The sequence below is a fragment of the Marmota marmota genome, unplaced genomic scaffold, assembly GCF_001458135.2.
Source record: "Marmota marmota marmota unplaced genomic scaffold, marMar, whole genome shotgun sequence".
Taxonomy (NCBI): Eukaryota; Metazoa; Chordata; class Mammalia; order Rodentia; family Sciuridae; genus Marmota; species Marmota marmota.
The window spans coordinates 2,954,985-2,963,620 of NW_025999992.1; the positions used below are offsets into that span (position 1 = coordinate 2,954,985).

At 47.3% G+C, this 8,636-nt stretch overlaps 1 protein-coding gene across 1 annotated transcript in view; it reads left to right on the plus strand.

Annotated features, from left to right (window-relative positions):
* Positions 1–460: 460 nt before the first annotated feature.
* Positions 461–8,636, plus strand: part of Cidea (cell death inducing DFFA like effector a) — a 28,556-nt gene continuing 20,380 nt past the window's right edge. Inside the window, exon 1 of the mRNA XM_048806760.1 lies at positions 461–596. The gene's annotated coding sequence lies outside the window, so the exon portion shown is untranslated. The remainder of the gene's footprint in view (positions 597–8,636) is intronic.

Sequence of the window (8,636 nt, forward strand, 5' to 3'; positions counted from 1 at the left end):
TTACATAAGTAAAATTTAGTTATTAACACATGAATAATTAAAGAATAATTAAATTAAGCATCTAAAACATTCTTAATTATGGATAAGTATCTAGTATCATAGCTGAGAAGTCCTTGCCTAATTGAAGGTCAAAACCACTTTTCTCCTATTTTTGCTTCTAGAACTTTCTCTAGCTTTAGTTGTACGTTTTGGTTTGTGACCCATTTAGGTAAATGTTGCATGTGGCACAGTTTATCTTCACATGGAGATCCACGATTCCAGCACCGTTGGCTGAAGACTGCCCGTTTCCGTCCCGGGCTCTGTTCTGGGTCCCTGCTCTTTCCTGCTTTGCCCCCCACTCCAGCCTTCACCACGCTGACCCCGTTCCTGTGGGCTTAGGAGGTCTTCAGTCAGAAGCCCTCAGGTTGGTTCTTTCTCGAAATTCTTCCAGATCCTTTGCCTTTCCATATGAAGTGTAGAACAGCTGTTGACTCTTGGTAGACTTTCACCTGGGACTGAGTGGAGAATTGGCGCCTCAAGGTGTTGGTGTTGATCGATGGTGAACCTCCAGCTCGGGGTCCCCTGGACCACTTCCTGTTTCCTCTCACCAGTGCTCAGTGAGTACAGATCCAGTGCCTACGGTGGGGTACAGGTATCTCCTGCGTTGTGTGCTGTTGTTGCCTTGTTTCTTACTGTGGAAGAGCTTACACAGCACAGACCCCGCCACCGAGGCCACTTCTCCATGCGCAGCTGGCTGGGGGCACTGTGGACTTGTATACAAGTGTTTGCGTTCCCACCTTCAGTTCTTTCAGGTGTGTGCCTAAAAGTGAAACTGCCAGGTCATATGGGCTTTGCCCATGTTGTGTGGGGTGCTGGGGATCGAATCCGAGACCTCAAGCAGGGTAGACAAGTGTTCTCACAGAGCCACATCCCAGCCCTGGGAGGAGGCCTTCCAATCACCACCCTGTTCGCAGCAGCTACGCCACTGCACATGCCACCAGCAGTGGGTGACGGGGTTTCCATCCTAATGGTAGGAAGCTCGGTATTTCATTGCGGTTTTGATTTGCATTTCCCTAGTGAAGAGTAAAGTTGAGCCCTTATGTGTTAACTAGCCCTTTGTATGTTTTCTGTTGTGATGTACTGTTTAAATCCCTTTTCTGTTTTTAAATTTTGGTTGTTTATTGTTCTATTGTTGATTTGCAGGAGTTCACTAAGCATTCCTTTTTCAGATATATTTTCTGCAAATGTTTTCCCCAATTTACCGTGTAGGGGCTATTCAATTTCTTAAAATTATCATTTGAGGGCTGGGGCCATAGCTCAGTAGTAGAGCACTTACCTCTCACGTGTGAGGCTCTGGGTTCAATCCTCAGCACCACATAAAAATAAATAAAGAGATTGTGTCCATCTACAACTAAAAAATATTTTTTAAAAATGAAGAGTTTCATTAAAAAAAATTATCATTTGATGAATAAGCAGCACATTTTAAATTTAGTGAAGTCCAGTTTACCTTTCGTTTTATGGATAGGGGTTTTTAGTACCATGTTCAAGAAATCTTCATCTTCCCTAAATGGTAGCGATAGCCCATGTTTGTGTCTGGGAGCTCTGCGTTTCTGCGTCTGATGTTGAGACCTACGACCCTCCTGCATTGTCTAGAGGACCCTCTGGCCTTCCAGCCCTACTTGTTCAAGGATTGACTTGACCCCTCCCTCAGTGTTGCTTTCCTTTTAAGAATTCTTCATATTAATGTTTATATATTAATACAGAAGCAGCTGAAGAGCATCCTGTTCTCATTCTTCAAAAATGACCAATTCATATTTTGCACTGGTTTAAATTAAAAGGAATAAAGGGTCATAGGAAAAAAACTCAGCTTCCTCTCCCTTTTGTCTCTGGTGTTCCCAGTCCATTCACTGAGGCTAAGGCTGTCTGTAATTTCTTTTTCTTTTCTTTTTTTTTTTTTTTTTAAGAAAGAGAGAGAGAGAGAATTTTTTTAATATTTATTTTTTAGTTTTCGGCAGACACAACATCTTTGTTTGTATGTGGTGCTGAGGATCGAACCCGGGCCACACGCGTGCCAGGCGAGCGCGCTACCGCTTGAGCCACATCCCCAGCCCGTCTGTAATTTCTTGAGTGTCCCAGAAACAGGCTCCTTGTAAGCAATGCCAAGATTCTGGTTGTGACCCCTGGGAGTGTGGTATTTACATGTGGATACGTTGTAGGCTAAAGGTGGGATCTCAGTATTGCAAATAATTCCAGCTCATTCTAAGGGATTTTACTGAGACTGCAAGCAGTGCCTACGAGGTTTTTATAGGGACTTATTCAATCCTTTCCTTTCACTTTACATGGGTAAAGAGAACATGGTACGATCAAGTTCAAAGTCACACATAAGAAGCCGTATCCTTCCCTCCCACCCCCTTTTTCCTCTTTTGGCCATATTTATGGACTAATTCATTGGATCCATGTGCTGAATGATTGTTAGAAATGGCAAGTTTAATAGGAAAAAAATTGAGGGGCTGAGAAAGCCAATAATTAGGATTTGTCTTTTTTTCTTTTTTTTTTTTTCCCCTGCTGAGGATGGGACCCAGGGCATGAGCCCTAGCACTGATCTACCCCTAGCCCAGGATGTATTTTGTAAACAACAAAGAGCTTTTGCATGCAGAGGCTCCTGTGGAATGCAATCTGTAGCCAGCTTTCCTTACTGGTGTCTGACACTTTCCTTCAAGCCAGTGTCAGCTCTTCAGGTGATCCTTAGGATTCTGCTGCTTAGAAGGCTTTGGTTATCAGTGAAGGTGGGGAGTGCCTGGCCCTAGGCCAGTCCTGGGTGTCCTGGGACAAAGTGATTGATTCCGTTTCATGAATGCACTTCCCTCCACCCTGGTGCTGGGATGGGACCAGGGCCTCCTGCATGCCCTGCGAGGGCTGGACCTTAGCTCCATTCCCAGCCCCAACACAATTCCTGTTCTATGAAAGCCTCCTTCTTTTGAAATTGGACATGGATTCAGATACATGATTGATAAATATACTTACTAACTTATAAATGGTAATACCTTAAAACAAAATGCTCCATTTAGTACGTTCACATAAATCTCCCTGAGACGCCCAAACCTGGCCTTTTCCACACAGTCCTTTTGATCTGAGCCTGGCGCTGCCCTGGGAGCTTGCCCACCCCACCTAAGAAGGGAGGGTTTGGCCCTGAGAATACCCAGCACCTAAAGAGCACCCTGGGCTCCAGAGAGGTGTGTGCCTCTGGGGTGGGGGCCAACTCCAAGACCCGGGACCGCGCCCAGCAGGGCTAGGCTGTGCAGCTACTGAAGGGTCCAGAGCCAGCGGGCAGGGTAAAGAGGGGATGTTGCGGGGTAAAGGGGAGGCTGCAGAGGGCAGCCAGACCCGGGAGGAGGGACCAGAGCCTCTGCTCTGCCCTGCGACCTTGACCCGCTCCTCCTTGGTTCCAGTTCTGTAGGAAACTTGTAAATCCTTGGAGAAGACAAAACCCCTCTGAATGGCGTCTCCAGCTGCCTGAATAGTGTCTGGAATGGAATTAGCAGAGTAAACCCGATGCTCAGTTGTCATATTTATGACATATCCCCAGATTACTTTCCAAAGAAATGGGATGATTTATGTTCCCGCCATCCAGTGTACAAATTCCTACTTTATTATACCTCCGCCAGTATTGATTTTTTTTTCTTTTTTAATGTCTTTACTAAAAAATAGACAAAGTTGGTTCAGTGGCCACTCTGGTAACCCCAGCAACTTGGGAGACTGAGGCAGGAGCATCACAAGTTCAAAGCCAGCCTCAGCAATACAGTGAGATCCTGCCTCAAAATAAAATTTAAGAGGGTTGGGGATGTGGCTCAGAGGTGGAGCCCTTGACTGGCATGCAGTGTTGTGCTCGAATTTGGGATCCTCAAAAGACCACCAGAGACCCAGATCGATATAAGCAGCAAAGAGGTGTTTACTGTGAGCTAGCTCGGTCCTCCGTGCACAAAGCAACTGGTGACGCTGAGAGGCCCCGAGCCCAGGGTTTGCAGCAGTTTACATTCTTTGGGGAAGGCAGGGACTTCACATACATCATAGCATCTCTTAGCAAATCATCATACACCACGGGAAAATCATAAAACAACTCTAAAACATGATTAGCACAGTCACTGGTGGGAACAAGTTGGGTAGGGGTGATTGGCTAGTACAAGAGGGGGATTCGTTTGAACTGATTGGTTTAAGCCACGAGGGGTGTACGTGCTGAACTACATGGTTTCCCAACATGTTATCAACCACCATAAACTACTATGAGGGTCATCTGGCATCCCAGGTATTTCCCTGTCTCATGCTGATTGGTAGCTGCTAGGGGGTTGCTATGCATCCCCACCTAACCTGACTGAGTCAGGGACACCTGGGGCAGCAGATCTCTCCTGTTAGTTGTAGATAAACAACTCATCAGGGTGGGTATGTGCCTAGGAGTGCTCTGTGGGTCTTTCCAAAGACAAGGGTCACGCCCCCTTCCTTGGACAGGCTTTGCTCTGAGGTAGAGGCTGGTTTTTCAGCAGAAAGCCCTGAGTTCAATCCTCAATACTGGGGAAAAGGGGGAGGTAAAAGGATAGGAAAGGTGGCACCCAGTCACAAGTAGCAGCTGATCCATTTCTGAGTCTGATGACAGCACAGCGGGAGAAGGAGGGCATTGGAGTAGCTCCTTCAGCCAAACTCAGTCAGTCTCACAACTCCACAGGAAGAGGGGCTGCAGCACCACCCAGCCCAAACCTGGGGGTGGCGGGGGTGGGTCTTATGAACCTTCAAAAAGGTCAGGCCGGTTGTGGTGGGCACACCTGTAAACCTACCTGCTCAAGAGGCTGTGGAAGGAGGATTGCAATTTGGAGACCAGCCTCAGTAACTTAGCCAGACCCCGTCTCAAAAAATTTAAGTAGAAAGGGCTAAAGTGTAGCTCAGTGGTAAAGCGTCCCTGGGTTCAATCCCCACTGCCAGAAAGGGCAGGGGAGTGCACATGCACACAGTGGCTTCAAAATCTGCAGAGGCTTAAGTCCATTATTGTAAAATAGTGCAGTATTTGCATACAACACACACACACACACACACACATGCCTCTGTATACTCTAGATTACTTACCATGCCTGATGTCATGTAAACACTGTGTAAATTGTTGCTGTAGTGTTGTTTAGGGAATAATGACAAGAAAGAGTTGCTACATGTTCAGTACAGATGCAGTTTTTTTTCCATTATTGATCCAAAGTTAGTTGAGTCCTTGGATGCAGAAACCACAGATATAAAATGCTGACTATACCCATCCTAAAAATCTAACAATTCCATTTCTTGGTGTTATAGATCAGTGACACAGCCATGCATTTACAAGAACACTTAGTACAGCACTGTTTATACTAATGAATAAGCGGAACCATCTCCAATGTTCAACAAGAGGAGAAAGGTTAAATATGATGTGATTATATTCTGCGAAATACTATGCAGTGGTTAAAAAGACAAGTTAGTACAAGTGTACTGATAGAGCTACATGTTGTCACATAAAAAAGTAAGTTGTAGAACATGACATACCATTTAAACTATAATGCCACACAGTGTGTGTGTAGTATACATGTATATATGTGTATCTCTCTCTCTTTCTCTCTCTCTCTCTCTCTCTCTCTCTCTCTGTCTCTACACACACACATACACACAAATTGCACAGGAAAAAACATAAGATTCAGCTGAGGAGGTAAGTAGGAAAGGGGCCAGAATTGGTGACCACACTCCAAGAAGATTTTGGATTTATCCATGTTTTCATAAAAATGGCCAATCATGATGCAGTATTTACGTATTATTTACATTGTCAGAATTTTATTAAACCTTTTAAAAAGATCAGCACACACTGTGAGAAATGTGGCGCTGGCTCCCACAGACATGTTGTGACCCATGCTGGCTTAGCTCTGCAGGAAGCAGGGCTCTGCTCTGCCCTTCTGCCCAGTTGGGAAAGGCCTGGGATCAGTCCAGAAGAACTGGATTCTTTGGGTACTTTCTTTGGAAAGAAAAAGAAAACAACCTCAAACTGAAGTCAGCAGAAGAGAACCTCACCTTTGTTCCTGTACTTGGAGGGAAGCAGGCCCCTGCGCCTGGCCAGGGCAGCCACACAAGCAGGCCTGAGGCACCGGGGCTGTCCTGGGTGTCCACAGCAGAGCTCTCTGGGCAGCCACTGCCCCTCCTCCAGTGTTGGCGGACAGTTGGTGGGTTACGGAGTCCCCATGGTAAAGTGGCTCTAGCCTTGGGAAGACAGGAGACCCTGGACCTCAGACGGTTGTGACCCACCCTATGAGGGGCCTATTAAATACCACAGGTACATGGGTTCACCATGGAGTTCTGGGTTTGCTGGTTTGTAGGTTTGGTTTTGTTTTTGCTGGTTTATCCTGTGGTGCTGGGGACAGACCCAGGGTCTGTGCACGCCGTGTTAGTGCTCAGCAACTTCCAGGCCCAACGTTTTTAATGCAAACTTGGCAAGAAATGGTGAAAATCTTAACATCCATTTTAGAATTCCAAGGCACTCTTGCCTTTAACCTCATTGGAGAACACTCGTCCTGACCACCGAGGCTCCCTGGGCTGTGTCCTGACCACCCTGGGCTCCTGCAGTCTTGCTCTCCAACAGCCCCGCCCCACTCCCACCCGAGGCTCCAGCTTCAAGTGGGGCCATGGTGGGCGGGGACAGGTGGCTTTGTTTTTTTTTTAAGAGAGAGAGAGATTTTTTTTTTAATATTTATTTTTTAGTTTTCGGCGGACACAACATCTTTGTTTGTATGTGGTGCTGAGGATCGAACCCGGGCCGCACGCATGCCAGGCGAGCGCGCTACCGCTTGAGCCACATCCCCAGCCCGTCTGTAATTTCNACAGGTGGCTTTTTAATTCCTCCCATTAGCGTCATGGGTACACTCCTCAGGATGCGTCTGACCTCAGACTACGGGCTTGTCCCTCACAAGTGACTGACCCACTCAGAATGACAGAGTGGCCTCCTCTCTTTCCCATCAGGGCTGTAGGACAGTGCCCTGGCCTCCTGCAGGAAGCTCCCACACCATGCCCTTGCCAGTCCTGGGCTTCTGTGTGAGTGGCTCCTGCCACTCCCACAGCCCTGGCCTTTCTGACCACTAGCACAACCACAGGGACCCCAGTCTCTCTTTCCTAACTGCCATACCAATCTCCTTAGTCAGCAGATGGGAAAGAGTCATTTTAGTTGACCACAACCAAGGCCCCCCAATCTTGTGGATATTCACTCCAAGTTTTTGCTGTCACCCAGCCTGTGGCCAAGGGACAAGAGTTGCCTCCTGAGTATTGCAAATATTCTTTGTCTTGATCTGTTTCTAAAAATAAAAATTCTATGAGTCGTACACTGAAGATGTGTAGACTTAACCAGGCAGGCTTTATTCTGCAACACAATGGTTTTTCATTTTAAAAAGTCTACAGGTGCTTCCCATGAGTGAGACCAGCTAGGAGCCCAAGGCAGGAACCTCTAGTGCTGTCCCTGGGACTAGCCTCCTGGAGAACAGGGCTGGGCAGAAGTGCCAGAGAATGGATTCGGTGGGAAATAACTGGTGTGACGCTCAGGAGAAGTCAGCTGAATGGGCTAGTTTATGTAAATGATGTGGGTGGGGAAGGAACTTGTCAGTGACAGGAATGAGGACCTGCTAGAAAGGTACCTTCCCTCACAGGCGCATAGGTGGGGCAGGCAGGGCCAGCCTCCTGCTCTTGGGAGCACAATGAGCTCCCTGCCATCTTCTCCCTCCCCATACACCCTCACCCTGCCCACATTCCCCCTTGAGAGCAGCAGATGTGCACAGGCCTGGCCCCTCTCCGAGCATCAGGCCACCTGTCTGTCTGACTGTGGGGCAGGCTCTTGAGTTTCGACAGTCGCCACTTTCACCCCAGACTTGCCCCCATCCTGGGTTTCTCATCTCCAGAAGGTATCTCTGTCTCTCCAGCCACCAAACTGAGCACACCAGCATCCACTTTGGATGTTCTCTTTTGTCTTCCCAACGTCCTGCCCATTGTCAGTGCCCGGAGTTCGCCTGGAATCTCTCACTTGGATCACCTACAGATGCCCCCTGCCTGGTCCAGCCGCCCTGCCACCTAGCATGGTCTTCTTCTCCCATCCAGGTCTGGGTCATTGGTGCACGAGCATCCTCCAAGACCTTGACCTCCACTGCTCTGGACCAGGTAGAATGTACCCTCACCCCAGACTGTGGGCACTGCCTTGGCATTCAGGTCAATCAGTGTGGATGGTTGGGAAGCTCAACAGCAGATTGAGTATTGGATGTTTTTAGGATGTCGTTTTAACCTTGTTAGGAGTGATCGTGCCACTAGAACTAGCTATGAGAACTTCTTTTTTTTTTTCTTTCTTCCAGAAATTCAAGTTAAAGGATCTAAAATGAAGGGATTCAAATAAAAATATAAACAACAAGCAAATATGTCAAAGTGTTAGTAGTAGGTGGATCCTGGGGCTGGGTATGAGGGTGCTCATGGTTGGGTTCTTTTTTTTTTTTTTTTTGAATATTTATTTATTTTTTAGCTTTTGGCGGACTACAACATTCTTTGTATGTGGTGCTGAGGATCGAACCCGGGCCGCACGCATGCCAGGTGAGCGCGCTACAGCATTGAGCCGACATCCCAGCCCAGTTGGT